This window comes from Muscardinus avellanarius, assembly GCF_963383645.1.
Source record: "Muscardinus avellanarius genome assembly, chromosome: 2".
In the NCBI taxonomy this organism is placed as follows: domain Eukaryota; kingdom Metazoa; phylum Chordata; class Mammalia; order Rodentia; family Gliridae; genus Muscardinus; species Muscardinus avellanarius.
In genome coordinates this window covers 198,479,446-198,496,838 of record NC_137787.1, presented here as the reverse complement: position 1 = coordinate 198,496,838, position 17,393 = coordinate 198,479,446, and positions in this window count along the sequence as shown.

The window sequence follows — 17,393 nt, the reverse complement described above, 5'->3', positions numbered from 1 at the left end:
ACCCTGGGTTCAACCTCCCAATACCAGAAAAGAAGAAAAAAGAGGGAATTTCTTTTCAAGTCGATCTATAGTAAAATTCCAGTAGATTTTCTTGTCTCCCCAAATTAATAAACAAATATAAAAATTTGCATCGAAATGCAAAATGCATAAAAAGAGCCAAAATTTGGAAAGATACAAAGATAGAGGCTTTTCACTTACCAATCTCAACACTTAATATAAATTTCTAGTTATCAAGAGAGTACATACAGACATGTGGACAAGTGGAACAGAATTGAAAGTCTAGAAATAAATATTTATATTTATAGTCAATGTATTTCTGACAAAGATGCCAAAAATATTCCCTGGGGGAAGGAGAATCTGTTCAACAGATGGTGCTGGGACAATTGGACAGCCTTATGCAAAGAAAGAGCTTAGAGCACACCTCGAACCAGCCACAAAATCAACTCAAAATGGGTCTTAGACTTAAATGAAGCAACAAAAAATAATATAACTGGTGGAAGAAATCAGAGAAAAAAGTGAGATAGGTGGCCAGGTGAAAATTTCTTAGATATGACACTAAAATAACAGTTTATTAGGGAAAAATGATAAATCGAACTTCACTAATATTCAGAATTCAAAATTTACATGTCCAATGAGGCCATTAAGAAAATGAGAAGATAAACACCAAAGCTAAGAAAATATTTACAAAACATTTCTCCAATAAAGATTTTACAAAGAACATTTACAAGTCAAAAATGAGATAAACCAATGAAAAACTAGGTAAAGGATCTGAAAAGACTTAAAGGTATTTGGAGAGCTGATCACACATGACAGTGCTTAACTTTTTCCGTCATCTATAGAAGGCAAATGAAGACTACAAAGAGATAGCATTTTATCCCGGCAAGTATTATTATAATAAAGAAAATAGACTAAAACAAAGATTGGCAAGAATGTGGAGAAAACTACGTTTATTTATATGTGTTTTTTTGGGGGAACATAATGTAGCTACTCCTGAAAAACATCTGGCAGTTTCTCAAAAAGTTGAAGGCACAGCTACCCTATGATCCAGCAAGTCTACTGCTAGGTATATATACTATAAAAATGAACAGAGGCTGGGTATACAAATTTTTATTATGTCTACACAGTAGAATACTATTTATCAATAAAAGAACAATCTCCTGATGTATCCCACATCATGGATGAACCTCAAAAATGTGTCAAGTAAAAAAAAAAAGCCAGACATAAAAAACATGAAGTGGATGCTTTCATTTATATTAAATGTCAAAAAATCATAAATTTATAGTGGCAGGAAGTAGATTAGTGGTTCCCCTAGGACTGAAGTTGGAGATGGGGATTCATTGCAAATGTGCATGAGTCATCTTATCAAGTAGATGAAAACATTCGACTATTGATTTTGATGATGCTTTCAACATGAGGGAAAAGTTACTGGAAATAATTTCATTGTTAACTTGAAATAGATAAATTCTGTGATATGTAGAAGATACCACAGTAAAGAGAAGGAAAATTGTGTGTGCGTGTGTGTGTGTGTACAAGAATATATGACAGATTAATTATCCTGGGTATTAATTACTCTCATTCTCTCAATAAAGACATAGAAGTCAGGGGTCTTGCACATCACAGATATGAGGGTGATTGCTCTGAGGGGTGGGATCTGCACATTGCCAGCACAAAGATCATATGTTGAAACATGTGGTTTCTTTTTTTTTTGGCATTTCATCTTTTATTTTTATTTATTTTTATTTATTTTTTATTTTTTTATTTTTTTTTTTTTAATTTTATTTTATTGGTGCACTGTATTCATACATCATAGTGGGATACAAACTTTTGTAGACATACATGCACAGATCGCCCAGTCAGCCCCCACCCGATCCCCACCCCATTCTCTCCCCATCCCTCCCTCCCATGCTTGGCTTAGTGGTTGACATCTAGTATTATAGCAATTTATCCAAAATTAAAAATGATAATCTCAAATAACAGTTTCATTTGTCTGATACCAAGCTTTTGATGACTTAAAGATAACATTTCAATATTTCTTTTTGCTTTCTTTCTTACCAGAGAATATTTTTTTCTTTTTTTTTAGGTGAAACTATCATATATTTATTTTTCAGAAAAAAATCTATCCTGATATGGAATATGGACTCTAGATACCCAAAACAATCTCGAAGCAAAAACAAAGCTAGAAGATGTATATTTTCTGATTTCAAACCATATAAAGCTACAATAATTGAAACAGTGTAGTACTGTTCTAAAGGCAGATATATAGACCATTGGAGTTAAATACAAGCCTAGAGCTAACTTCTTCCCTATATTGTCAAGTTATTTTTGACAAGGTTTCCACGAAGATTTGGTGGTGGAAATAATAATCTTTTAACTAAATATTGTTGAAAAATAATAATTACATGGAAAAGAATAAAATTGGACCCTTACCTAATCCCACATACAAGTATTAACTCAAACTAGATAAAAGACCTAAATATAAATCTTAAGACTATAAACTTTTAGGAGAAAATCTGGGTCATAAAACCTCACAACATTGAAATTGGCAATGATTTCTTGGATATGATTTCAATGGCACAGGCAACAGAAGAATATACAAACTCCCTAAAAAATAAAAGAAAATATTGTATATCCAAAGACAATGTAAACAGAGTTAAAAGTTACTAATAGAATTGGATAAAATATTTCCAAATGCTATATCTGAAGGTATATTAATATTCCAACTAGAAATCCTAAAAATTAACAACAATAAAGGCAAACAATACAATTTAGAGATAGGTAAAAGACTAACATAAATAATGAATCTCCACAGATAACCAATCTTAGTTGTCTGTTGGATGGAAACTCTTGTTTCTCTGGTTCTGGTGAGTGTTACCTATTTCTTCTTTGTAGTTAATCTCTTTGAGTATTTTCTCTAGCGCTGGTTTTGAAGACATAAATTCCTTCAGTTTCTGTTTGTCATGGAAGCTTCTTATTTCTCCATCTAATTTGATAGAAAGTTTTGCTGGATAGGAAATTTTTGGCTGGAAGTTGTTTTCTTTCAGAGTTTGGAATATGTTACTCCAAGCCCTTCTGGCTCTCATGACTTGGTTTGGGAAGTCTGGAGTGATTCTAATTGGTTTGCCTCTGAATGTCACTTGGCCCTTTGTTTTTGTTGCCTTTAAGATTCTCTGCTTGGCTTCCACATTGGTCATTTTGACAATTATATGGCGTGGGGATCCTCTTCTCGGATCCTGTCTAAAGGGAGTTCTATAAGTTTCCTGGATCTGTGTATCAACCTCTTGCTCTATATTTGGAAAATTTTCTGCTATTACTTCCTTGAAGAGATTGTTGATCCCTTTGGTATCACTTTCTTTTCCCTCCTCTATTCCAATTATTCTTAGGTTAGCTCTCTTAAGATGGGCCCATATTTCTTCAATGTCAGATTCCTGCTGTTGGATATCTTTTTCTAGATTAGAAACTATGCATTCATTTTTGGATTGCTCATCTTCTAAGAGCGAGATTCTGTTCTCCATGTGGTCTAATCGGTTGTTTGTGCTTTGAATTGAGGCCTTTACTTCATTAATTGCATCCTTTATCTCTTTTTGGCTCTCTCTGAGTTCTTTTCGAAGCACCTCTATTATTTCTACAGTTATTTTCCTGATTTGATCTTCTAGAAATCTCTGATTTTCTGTTTTATCAGGTTCTGATGTTGTGGGGTTGTGCACATTCATTACTTCAGTGTTATTCCTCTTTCCCATGATTTCGGAGGTTTGTGCCTTCTCTGGGTTCTTCCCTTGGGTCACTATGGCTTCACTTAAGGTGCTCTGGATCTCGAGTCTGTATTATCTCAGACCCTACTACTCCTTTACTGGGTTGTATCACAGAGTCTCCGACCCAGGGAGTCGATGGAGGCTGCTTTAAACTATGGGGGGTGCCAGGTTGCACGCTCTCCTATGGTGTGATATCTCTGCCACCACCACTCCCTCACTGGGTCAAGTCCCAGGAGGCACAATACTGGGATTTCTCCTCTGTGGCCCGCAATTTGACTCACTGTTCTTGGGTACGTAGATGTAGCTGTACTGGACTCGGTGAATTCACTGCTGCTGCCGCCGCCACCGGTGGCTATATGGCGCCTCTGCCACGCCCTCGGCCATTAGGCTGGCGTATTTTTTCTTCTCTGGTTTTGATTTCCACTCTGAATCCCTGCAGCGTGTGCTGAGCTCAGCCACTGGGAGCTTTAAATGCTGTCTGCGCCGAAAGATCCCGCCTGTCTGTTCCGCATCGGCTCACCTCGGCTTGCTGTAGCCGTCTGCTGAGTTCGCCGCTGCCGCCGGCAGTATGGCGCTGCTGCCGCGTCCTCGGGCGCGTGTGTCTCCTCCGTGGCCCTGAGCTCTGTTCTCAGTCCGCTTTCTCTCTGGCGCCTGGTGGTTTTTTTGTTTTTCTGGTGATGGTGTTTTCTGGCTATGAAAGGCGCTCTTTTTGTGGTAATGGAGATTGGTTGTTAGCGGGACTCTTAAGCCCCGCTTTTCTCGGTCGCCATCTTCCCGGAAGTCGAAACATGTGGTTTCTAATGCCTCATTATTTAATATTTTAAATATCTTAATAAGTGGGAATCTTATTTTTCATCAGCAATGCTGAATTCAGAGTGAAGAATGAATGAAAAATACTTGAAAGTTGGGGTTTAGTATAAGGTCATGTTGGAATTAATGTAATATATTGTTACTAAAACCTTTTATCTAAGAAAAATGGCCATGAATGTTCAGGTAATTTATTAATTTTTTTGTGGAACCGGGGATAGAACACAGGGGCATTCTACCTCTTAGAGACACCTAGCCCTATTTTTTTATTCTTTATTTTGATATAGGGTCTCGCTGAGTTGCAAAGAGCCTCACTAAGTAGCTGAGGCTGTCCACGAACCATGATCCTTCGGTCTCCACTTCCCGAATGCTGGGATTACAAGTATGTGCCACCACGGCCGGCATTATTATTTCTTTTTATAACTTACAGAATTATAAATTTACTTTACTAAACCTCTATGCCCAGAAAGAATTTGATAGTCTGTTGGTAGTAGATAAAATACAATCTGTAGAACCTTTCCTTTGTCCCTTGCAGGTAAGATGATAAATATATGCAAGAAGAATTTATCCATTGTAAGGGCAAGAAGGAGATGGGTCAGTGTCCAGTGCACACTCTAGGGCCAAGAGCGATGCCACAGACCTACAATAGGCCCAGTCAAGCCATGTAGGCAGCGCGGGCTTCCTGGGCGCCAGCCCGTGTGGCCACACGGGGCACGCTCAGAAGGCCCATGCCTGTTTTAACACTCGGCTGCTGCCATCTTGATATTAATGATGTCTTAGCAGGGCGGCTCCACAGTTCCATTTTGCACTGTGCCCTGCAAATTAGCCAGCTGGTGCCTGAAGAAAGCATGGATGTGCGGTGAGGAGGCACTTTTCTAGGTTAGTTCTTCTTGGTCTTTCTGTGTTGGACCGCTTCCACTCAAGTGCTCAGTCAACCAGAATGCACCTGCCCACAGTTACATCCAAACCCTGGCAGCATCTATGCAGCATTTGAACTCCAAGCAGCCGTTTTGTTCGAGCTGCCGCACCTCACGCAGATAGTAAAGGATAGCCAGCAGCATCTTTCTAAAAGGCTCCTTCCAGGCTGGCCAGCGGGCTGCGCAGCTCAGCCTCCGCCCTGTAGGGGGCGCGGGAGGGACACACCTGCCGCCTCGTGGGTGGGAGGAAGGGAAGAGTAGCTGCTGGAGGCCACTCCACTCACAGTTGACACTTGGCGATAGAGAAGGAGGAGGACGAGGTGTCAGACAGGATAAGTGATACTTATTTTGAAACTAAAATCCATAAATTATGCTATATTAAACGCACTTGTGAAAGCAAGCTGGTGTCATCTGCTAATGATGGCTTAGCTGCTATGCAGGAATGTGTCCGAGAGCTTTCTGTAGATGAATAAAGCATATTCTGGAGACCATATATTTTCTAGGAAGTAAAACATCTATTTTCTCTCAACTTCATTTAAAACAATGCTCCTAGCCAGGCGTGGTGACACATGCCTGTAATCTCAGTATTTGGGAAACTGAAACAGGAGAATCATAGGTTTGAGGTCAGCACCAGCGATTTAGTGAGACCCCGTTTCAAAATAAAATATAAAAAGTTCCAGGGATATAGCTTGGAGGTAGTATACCCCTTGGGTTCAATCTCTAGTGCCAAAAAACAAAAAGCCGTGCTTCTTGTCTTTCTCCATTCCTTCTCATGTCTGACAGCCTTATTCAATCCTTCTCTTTCACCCCTTCTGCAGGAATCTACTTGCAAGACTTCCCTGTTCACTTCTCACGAACACACACATGCGTGCACACACATTCACGCACACTGCCCTTGACTGAATGAACTTGCTGCCTCTCTATTTTCCAGTCAGCAGGACAGCTCACTGGTTGATCAGCCATGCCTTCCCACAGCTGAGCAGTGGGCTGTGGATGCAGGCCAGGGGGTAAGTCAAGGTCCCAGGTCTTTGCTGCACCTGAGGGGCATCCACTCTGTTGCTCCCAGACTGGCAAGAGCGTTGACGATTGCAACGTTGACGATTGCAATTTCCTTTCCTTTTTTCTTTCCTTTTTTTTTTTTTTAAGCTTTCATCAAAAATACTGATTCAATAAATGTGCTGCCTTTTTTTTTTTTTTTGCAGTACTAGGGAGAATTCAGGGACATTCTACCTCTAAACTATATACCCCCAGCCCTTATTTTATTCTTTATTTTGAAATAGTGTCTCAGTTGGGGAGAGCCTCACTAAGCAGCTGAGGCTAGCCTTGAACCTGCAATCCTCCAGTCTTAGCCTCCCAAGTACTGTGGGATCACAAGTGCGTGGCATCACACCTGGCCTTCTCCCATTTTTTTTTTGTTTTGTTTTGTTTTGTGTGTGTGGTACTGGGGTTCCTGGAAACCCTTCTACCTCCGGGCTACACTCCCAGACCTATTTTATATTTTTATTTGGAAACAGGGTCTCTTAAGCCAGCATGTCTGGCTTCGAAACTGCAGGATCCTCCTGTCTCCGCCTCCCAAGCGCGGGGATGACAAGTGTGCGCCACCATGCCTGGCTGGCTGCCATTTTTTTTTTTTTAAAGAAAACAGTTATGAAAGGGGAAGACTAGAAATAATGCAGAGCCTGGCTGCAAACCTTCCTCAGTGTGGACTGCTGACGCAGGGGACAATTGGGTAGAGAATTAGGCCTGTGCGTTTTAGAGCCTTCAATTTTTAGATGTCTACTAATTATTTATGAATAACCGTATTTGTTTTCCAAGGCCACTATAACAATATACTCCAAACACACTGCCTTTGAGCTAGAGTAATCCATTGACTCACAGCTCTGGAACCCGGAAGTCTGATGTCAGGGTATTGGCAGGAGACACAAAGGGTAGTCTTCCTGGATTTTCCTGGTGGCTGGTAACCTTTTTGAGGCAAACTCTGGCATCCCTCAGATTCATCCCCCAGACCTGCACCTTGCCCTGGTGACAGTCTTTTCTTCATGTGACTGTCTGCTTGTAAATTTCCCAGGCCAGGTGTAGTGGGATCTACCAGACTCCACATCACAACCAAACTAACACCAGCGAGACCCTATTTCCAAGAAAGGCCACATCTGCGGTAGCAGAAGTTAGGAATTTTAAAAAATTTTTATTGATGTATTGTCATCCATCTTAATGGGTTATAGGATAGTATAGGCACACATCACTCATTTAGCGCTGCCCAATTGCTGCACCGTTCCCTCCCCCTCCCTCCTTCTCATGTTTGGCTTAGTGATTGGTTTTGATGTTTGTGAATGTACATCATGTACAGTAGGGAATTTTCTCTCCCCTCTCCCGTCCCTTCAGTTAGGTCACCTTATTTGCTCATCTGTAGTTTCTCCCTCTTCCGCTCGAGTTCTCCCTATGACCCTTTTTCTCCCTAGCTTCTGAATATCAGGGAGAGCATCTGCTTCTTTACTTTTGTGACTGACTAAACTCCCGTAGCATAATGTCCTCCAGTTCCATTCATTTCCCTGTAAATGATGTAACTTTGTTCTTCTTTCTGGCTGAGTAAAATTCTATTGTGTACATATTTCATAGTTTTGTAATCTATTCATCTGTTGATGGACCTCTTGGGTGGTTCCATAGTTTTGCAACTGTGAATTGTGAATTGTGCAGCTATGAACATAGATACATAAGCATTAGTTGGTAGTTTGGTTTCCATTCTTTTGGGTAGATACCCAGAAGTAGTATTGCTGGATCATATGGTAGGTTAATTCTCATTCTTCTGAGGATTCTCCGTACTGTTTTTCAAAGTTGTTGTACTAATCTGCAATCCCACCAACAATGTTTTAGAGTTCCCACTTCTCCACATCCTTCCCAGCATTTGTTGTTTTTGTTTTAGAGGTTAGGATTTTGACACAACTTTTGTTCAACAATATAATTTAACTGATAACCATTATTCTTCAATGATTTTATTTACATCTGTCTGTATGTAATATTTCTAAAAGACTTTATATGGTAATTAACATGCCTTAAATTCTAAATGGGATATTTTAAAATATTCATGGAAATAGCTAACTTGATTGCATAAGTTAGATAAAATTATATGGTTTTATCTTTTTTGTTCTGACTTTAAAATTTATAGCTAAGCTGAGCATGTTGGCAAATGCCTGGAATCACAGTACTTGGGAGGCTAAAAGAGGAAGATTTCAGGTTCCAGAACATCCTTCTAAGGTAATGAGACGCCCCGTGTGTGGTGGCACATAATTGTTATTCCAGCATTTGGGAGGCTGAGACAGGAGGTCTGTGGTTCGTAGACAGCCTCAGCTACTTAGTGAGACCCTTTGCAACTCAGTGAGACCCTCTCTCAAAATAAAGAATAAAAATAGGGCTGGGGGTGTAGTCTGGAAATAGAATGCCCCTGGGTTCCATACCCAGGACCACACACACACACACACACACACACACACACACACCATTGTTGAGTGAGTTTCTTTCCCCAAACCTCCATTTTTTCTCTCCTTATTTATCCCCAAGTCCTACCTGTTATAGTTAGATATAAAATGTCCCCTAAAGAGCTCCTTTAATAATATTCAGGTTTGACACAGCAGAGTCATAAGGGTTATGATCCCACAGCAGGGTTGTGCTCCTACTGAGTGGTACCTGGTCGACTGGTACAGTGTGAGTAGAGGGGTGGATCCCTGGGGTTGAGACCTTGGACCTTACACATGGCTCCTCCTCCCCCGTTCTCTCTCTTGCTTCCATTATCCATGATGTGAGGAGCGCAGGCCACGAGTTCTCCTCTCTACTTCCTGCCGCCATACCCTGAGATCTGCAATCCCTGGCCTCACATGGACTAAACCCCAAACCATAAGAAAATGAATGCTTCCTCTAAATTCCATGGTCAGTCTTTTGGATTCTAGCTGAGGGGTGCTGACCAGAACACCTTCCATTTCTCCTTTTCTTTCCTGTTTATTTTCCAGCTTTTACATCTGAGAGAAAACCTGTGGCCCTTGAGTTTCAGAGTCGCACCCAGCATGCTGTTCTCCAGTTCCATCCATTTTCCTGCAAAGGACAATTTTGTTCTTTATGGCTGAGGGGGGAATCAAAGCATGTGATGTTGTGTACATGTATGAAAGTATCACTATGAATCTCACTATGATGTATAATTACAACACACTGATAAAAATAATTAAACATAAGCTAGACTTTACTAACATTCGGCAAAATTCATATGTATCTTTGTAAATCAAAACATTTAGTGTACCTTTTCTTTTTTAATTTTTAATTTTTTTTGTGGTATTGGGGTTCCTAGAAGCCCTTCTACTTCCGGGATACACTCCCAGACTTGTTTTTTATATTTTTATTTGGAAGTAGGGTCTCTTAAGCTAGTGTGGCTGGTTTCGAAACTGTGCTATCCTGTATACACTTCCCAAGTGCGGGGATTATAAGCGTGCGCCACCATACCCGGCACTTTAGTGTACCTTTTCAATGATTATGTTATATTATGCATTATTTGCAATTTTTTTTGAGTAAAATCCCTTGAAAACTAAATCCTAGTCTGCTGATGTTACTAGAAGCACATTCAACATTGGGGCAATGTTCAAGTATTACATAATAAAAATCATGAAATATTAAAAAAGATATTAATAACATAGAGGGCTTGAATAAATTAGAATATGCTTTCAATCACTTGAATAGTGCATCACTGCCTTTATTATCTAAATAATTATCTCCATTTATAATTTATATTTTGCAGATAGTTATAGTAGAACAATTTTCTGTAACAAAATTCTATTAAAGTATAATTTTTTTCCATTTTTGCAAGACTTCTGAGCATAAGACATGGTAAAATTCAAAGAGCTATCATCAGCAAAATAGCTGCATCCTACTAGCTTCAATGATTCTGTGATTAATGGCCCGGCTGGTAATCACCACAGCCTAGGTCCTGAGTTGGAAATAGACAAAAGGCTGATGATAATGTGCCATCCATTCTATGACCAAGACAAAACTGGAAAATGAGGTCGTCAAACTGCCCCATATGGCATAATACCTACACAATCTACTCTCTTAACGTGGGCCTAAGGTGTGGTTTATAACTGAAGATGGAGCAGCTGGTGTGATAGTGGGGGATAACTTTTCTTGACTGCATCTTGTGTGTCAGCGTGTTCCTTTAGAAGAGAACAGAATGGAAAGTGTAAACCCTGCCCCCAGTTTAAGGATGGATCACTTCATGGATAGTACTTCAATCCAGTAGGTAAAGTTTGCACAGAGTGTTATCATTCTGAGGACATTCTTTTATTTTATTTTATTTTATTTTGTGTGTGTGGTACTGGGGATGGAACCCAGGGGTTTTCTACCTCCAGGCTACACTCCCAGACCTATTTTATATGCTTAAAATTTTATTTGGAAACAGGGTCTCACTAAGTTGTTGAGAGCCTCAGTAAGTAGCTGAGGCTGGCTTTGAACTTGTACAATCCTCCTGTCTCAGCCTCCCAAGTACTAGGTTTATAAGCTAGCGCCACCATGCCTGACTCTTAGCACATTCTTATGCCTTAGGGTTCTTGAGCATTTGAACTGGAAAGGCCTGTGATGATTATCATCCGATTGATCTTTACAGCGATGACGATGATAGCAATGCTTGGTGGGTGCCAGTGTTCCTAATTTATGCTTAGTACTTGAAGGTTTTATCACTTTCCTTTCACATGCCTCAGCATGTAAACAGACCGTCTCCTAAAACATTCTTAAACCTTCTTTCATGAGAGCCTAGGTCTTAGCCACAGGTGGGTGGATGAAAAAAACCACCTCTTCAGTGCAACAGCTGCAAGCAACAGTAGAGAACACACACACGAGTCTGTCTTGAGGAACCCTGGCTGCTCCGATCAGAGCTCATCCCCCAAACTGCTTCAAGTTGAAGGAAATAGAAATATTTCATAATTACCAGAAGTACAGAGGCAGCAAAAGCAGAAAGAAGCAGAGTCGACATTATGTCAGGACAGGAGTGCTGCAGGTAGGAGATACCTTCTGCTGAGACATAGATGTCTCTCCCTGTAATGGCCTACCATGCATTTCATCTGAAGAATTCTTGAGTCTGTCTCTACCATGATAGAGGTGGTTTTCTGCTCTTAATTTAATCTTCACATGGTGTTAAGATAGACACCATAAATTGATATTTGAAATTGATATCTGATTATATGATTTAAGTAAGCGATGGCATGTTACCATGACCATTATATAAGAGGAGTAGAATATATTTTTAAGAATGAAAATAAATTGCAAGAAATCTACGTAAAGTGTTTTCCTAATTTCTCTGTTTGCATTTTATCTTGGTCACAGAAATATTTTTCTTCCCAAGTTCTAGCATGTGATAGTAAGAAATAAGAGTTGCTGAAAAAGTTAAACTCTGGAAAATACATACAAAATGTATTTAATGACAAATGAATTATTAGTTGTAAGTAAAATAAGATCTATTTGATAACACTTTGGTTCCATATAACAACTATACCAATATTATATTTGTTTTTCAAAATGGTATATTGTCTTCATGTATTAGTCTCTGGGGGGCATTTTTCTGTAAGATTATTCAAGTATGTCAAGAACATATGATATGTTTTTCCATAAAGTGTGTAATGTAAAATAAATTTGATTATCTAATTCTTAGGCCCCAAGCAATTTTGAGGGCATATTTTATATTGGTTGGACATGTACTAAACAGTTCATAATATCAGAATTACAATCTATGTTTTACCAAAAGCTTATATAGATTATTGGTTAAATCATGAAATTAAAAGAAAGAACCTGAAGTTCCAGAGATAGTAAATGATTCTGATTAGCACTGCTAAAATTCTTACTAGCATTTAGAGCTTCTGACTCTATTTAAACTAGTATATAAGGTATATATAAAATAGTATTCTCACACTTGCTAGTTTATTGTTTAGCTAGGATTTATGCTTCATTTTATAATTAAAAAGTATTAATCAGTTTATAAAAATGCAAGACAATGCTATTAAAGTGGATCTGTAGCACACAAGATGAAATTTTATCAATATTCTTTGATATACCTATGCTTTTTAGGTGCTCTGTAAGATTTTAGAGTTTTCTGCAGTCACATGTAGCACTGTGACATAGTATTACAGATCATCATAGAATGGTTCTTCATGTCTATTTCTTTTAAATATAATAGTGTCTATAGTTTGGTCTCAGTAGAATGTAAGGCAGCAGGCAACAGGGCATACTAGTCCAGAGCATCTCTGCATTCTCAGCCTTTCTTCCCATTTTGGTGAAAATAGTGACTTGCTCAAGTGCAATGTCAGATCTGAGAAAACCAATCTCATTAACACCCTCAAGGGACTGTGTCTTTTCTTTATGTATCATACAACCCTGTTCTATCAGTGCACATCTTGCTCAGCTGAAGAATGTGATAAAGCAGCCGTATAATGACTGTGTCTTAGTGATATGGTGAAGTCACTAGAAAGAAGAGCTGAAAATTTTATTTTTAAATAAAAGATTTCAAATAAACTTATCAGGATTTAAATTTTTACCATAGAACAGTGCTGTACTTTTTTAATTTTTTTATTGGTGCATTGTATTCATATATCCTAATGTGATGCAAGATGGTGGAGACACACATGCACACATCACCCAATTAACTCTTTCCCAACTCCCGCCCCATTCTCTCCCCCTCCCTCCTTCTCATGTTTCACTCAGTGATTGACTTTGATATGTTTGTTAAAGTACATTATGTGCATTACAGAGTTTCCCTCTTGCCCCTCCCATCCCCTCAGGTCACCTTCTTTGCTCATCTATAGAATCTCATTCTTCATATAGAGTTCCTCCCATGACCCATTTCTCCCTAGCTTTTGCATATTAGGAAGATAATCTGATTGCTTATTTTTTGTGATTGACTAATCTCACTTAGCATAATGTCCTCCAGTTCCATCCATTTCCCTGTAAATAATGTAATTGTGTTTTTCTTTATGGTTGAATAAATTTCCATTGTGTACATCCCATAGTTTTGTAATCTATTCATCTGTTGATGGATATCCTGATTGGTTCCATTTTATATTCATGAAGAATTAAAACTTCATCTTCCCCTAAATAGAGTATCAAGTGAAATTTACTATTATTTCTTAAAAATACTGGGGTCCCATTTATTAAGTGTAGTATAATCATGTATTTTCTTATTCCTTAAAAACACTACCTTCTATTCCTTAAAATCATTAGCTTTGCCAGGCGTGGTGGTGCTGCTTGTAATCCCCATGCTTGGGAGGCAGAGACAGGAGGATCGCACAGGTTTGAATCCAGACACGGTGGCTTAAGAGACCCTGTTTCCAAAAATAAAAAGTATACTGGGAGTGTATCCTGGAGATAGCAGGGCTTCCAGGAACCCCAGTACCACCACCAAAATATATATATATATATATATCATTAGCTTTTATCAAGAAAAGCCAATAATGCAAAGTTCTTATTCAGTTTGAAGAGTCGTATTTGGTTTTCAATATGGGAGGATCATCCACCTATCAAGATCATGTGAAATCTTTTAACCTCACACAACAGTAGTAAATATGCCTGAGGAATGTCTTTAGAATCTTTAACAATTTTTTAAAATTTTTAATAGCGTATCATGCTTCCTGATTTAAGAACATAAAAATTATTAGTACATCAAGGAAACTGGCACTTGTTCTGTGTATTCTAGTTTTCTAAGGGGGCTTGGGTAAGCATGTTTGTTCTGTCTGGAAACCAAAAATACCCTTTGTCATCTCTGGAGACATTGTACTCTTACATCCCTGATTTAGACTGAGCTCTTTCTTAGTATTTAGGGTTATAAATCCATTTCAGTCACCTTACATTAGAATTTGGCTATCTGTGTGTGTCTGAGATGGATGTGGGGATTTGGGGGTGGGGTGGTATTGTCATCCCTCTACAATAACTAGCATGGAAAAAGTAGAAACAGTAATGGCAGCTGCAGGGAAAAGGGGGCTGAGAAGAGCTTGTGAACAAAGCTCATTTATTTCAAATAAATCTGTTCTATTTACTTTTAAATTTGATTTTATTTCTGTGGTACTGAAGATTAAACCCAGGGGCATTCTACCTCCAAGTTACACCCCCAGCTCAAATTTTTATTCTTTATTTTGAAGCAGGGTCTCATTAAGTTGTGGAGGGCCTCACAAATTAGCTAAGGCTGGCCAAGAACCTTTGATCCTCCTGTCTCAGCCTCCCAAAATGCTGGGATTACAAGCGAGTGCCACCATGCCTGGCTTAAACCTGTTTTTAAAATAAAAAACAACCAAAAAAGAGAGTAGGGAGCGGGACTTGGACATTAGAAGGTGTTCAGGAGATAGCCCAGTAAAGAAACAAAATACGGTAAAAGGAGATTTTTTCAAATCAATGTACAGCCCAAAGCAGTGCAAGTCCAAGTTGCCGACTGCATGTCAAGAGCTGGAGGAATCAGCAGCTGGTTGAGCAATCCAAGAGCAGGAGTTTGAGCTACTGCCAAGTTCAAATAAAATATTAGCCATCAAATCAATATGAAAATTTGGGAACGAATGTCATGTTCAACAATGAAAGAACATAGTACAGATGAGATACCATTAGTATCTTTAGAGGTTCTTTCAGAATAAAAACTACTTTATTGAGGATGAAATGAAATAAATATTCCAAAAGCAAATTAAAATGAACATAAGAACAGTGGCTGATATGAATGTGCTTGTTTTATTAATAATACAGGTTATTTTGCCTTTGAGGAGCTGCAGAATAAGACCAATGTTTTTCAGAAATGTATGCGAGTCAAATGTATTGAGTTTTTTTTTTTTTCCTGAAACCACATTGTTTCTGACAATGTCTCACTGACTTGCAGGAGTAAATTTGATGGTGAGGTTAATGTTTCTGCTTCCTCATGGATCAGTATTTAGCCATAACATCCCTATGTGCTTAAAGATTAAAACTAGGTCAAATCCAAGAAGGGGAATTTATATAATCTTTTATTATCAAATAGTTATAGCTTTCTCCAACATAGAAAGGGCATTCTGAACACCAAGTGCCTTCAAATAAGGAAGCCACCTGATGACCAGGGACCCAGCATTCCACCGCCTAGCACGCATTTGTGCATATCCCACGACCCAGCAGATCTGCTCATTCCTGCATCAGTGTTGGTAAGGCATCCAACTTCAGAGAGCAGGGAGGGCAGTGGGGTTGTTTCAGTAACGGTCGTAAATGCTTAAAATGTCAGGGCAGTGTTGTGGTCATAGGTTAGGTGAATATGCCTGGATCAGGGTGAGAAAATGAAAACAGATCAACTCCTAGCCACGCTTGGAACTAGCCAAAGGGAAATTTCACTTGAATCCTGTAAATATTTGGTCCATCTGTACCATAACTAGACATCTTGGCGTTCTGTCGTCCTCTTCCTTCAATTTCAATATGAATGATACTTTATAACTGTGACTTTTCAGAATGGATCCATATTATATGCATTAAATTCCAAAATGTACACACCTCAAAGCTGTTAATTAAAAGGGCCTGCTGGTATAAATAAACACATATGCTGCTGATTAGCCACCCTTTAGGGGGTCAACAGTGGGGAACTCCTGCTGGGCTTCTGTTAATTGTTGTCCAAAATTTTAACAGGAACTGTCTAATGATCTTGTCTGGTCCTGGCCATCTGGCCCTCTGAGTTCTTTTGCCAGTAAATAGCCACCCTTCAGAAAAAGAGAAATATCTCCTATAAAAGTATATTTTAAAATGTGACCTCACGATCTACATGCATACATAAGAACTGATTAGCTTTAATTCACTAGAAAACCCTGTACACTTAATCTAAACTACCCTTTAAATTTTTTGTGTCAGTTCCATTAATACTTATTACAAAATGGGTGAGTTTGCTTCTCTTACATAAACAGCATTAGGTGAAATTAGAAGCTGTTAGTAATGCTTATATTTTGGGTCACAGATCATGAAGAATGCTTCTAATAGTTAACATTTAGGACTTGTCTTGAGAGCATTAAGTAGTAGCATGTCTTGTTCTTCCTGTGAGGTACCATGTAACAGGTGACCAGGTGTGAAGCCTCTATAACATATTCCAAAATAGACTTAGGTTTTTATTGCCATCAGTCCCCTAATATTACAACACTACTTTCCTAGCTTGCCACCCAGTACGACAGCATCACATTTTTAGCGGAATATTACATAACAGAAATAACAGACTAAAACGAAATACAGAGAAGAACAGCCATTCATAGCAAAGTACTGCTTTACAGAAATATTTGCTATTTTGTCTCATTTACCAGTGCAGGAGGAAGTCTGGATATAGAGAAAGAGGTTTTTCATCTTGAGGTACTTTTGCATACATTATTCATAGATAATCGTGTGTTGAAGGGAGGAACCCGGTTGGCTATAATTAGGCTGCTGATGCGTTTAACCTGCTGATTGATAGACTGTGGAAGATAGCAGACATCAACCCAAAACTTTACCAAGTAAGGAAAATGGAAAGTACTAGGGTGGTACTTTTCATGTTTCTTATATTTTATTGCCTTCTATTTGAGTGTACTCTTTATTTTCTAGATGACAGATTTTTCACACAGGACGTTGAAAACTAGCTGAGCAGAACTTTAGTCCTAGTGATGTAATGTATATGGGACTGTTCCCACTGGCAAACGCCACAGATGGGTATATGGAACCAGACCCGGCAGGCAACTGTAAGAGACACAATGATTGTGGTTTTTTTTTGTTTTTTTTTTGTTTTTTTTTAGTGGCCCTGGTACTAGAGGAAAAAATGCCAAATTCTTTTAAATATCACACATGCAAATGTCAAAACATTTTCTGTTTTGAGTTTTTATCTACTACTTTCTCCTGTGTTGCTTGCTACCCAGATCTATGGACTGAAAGAAAAAATAAACAATCAATACAA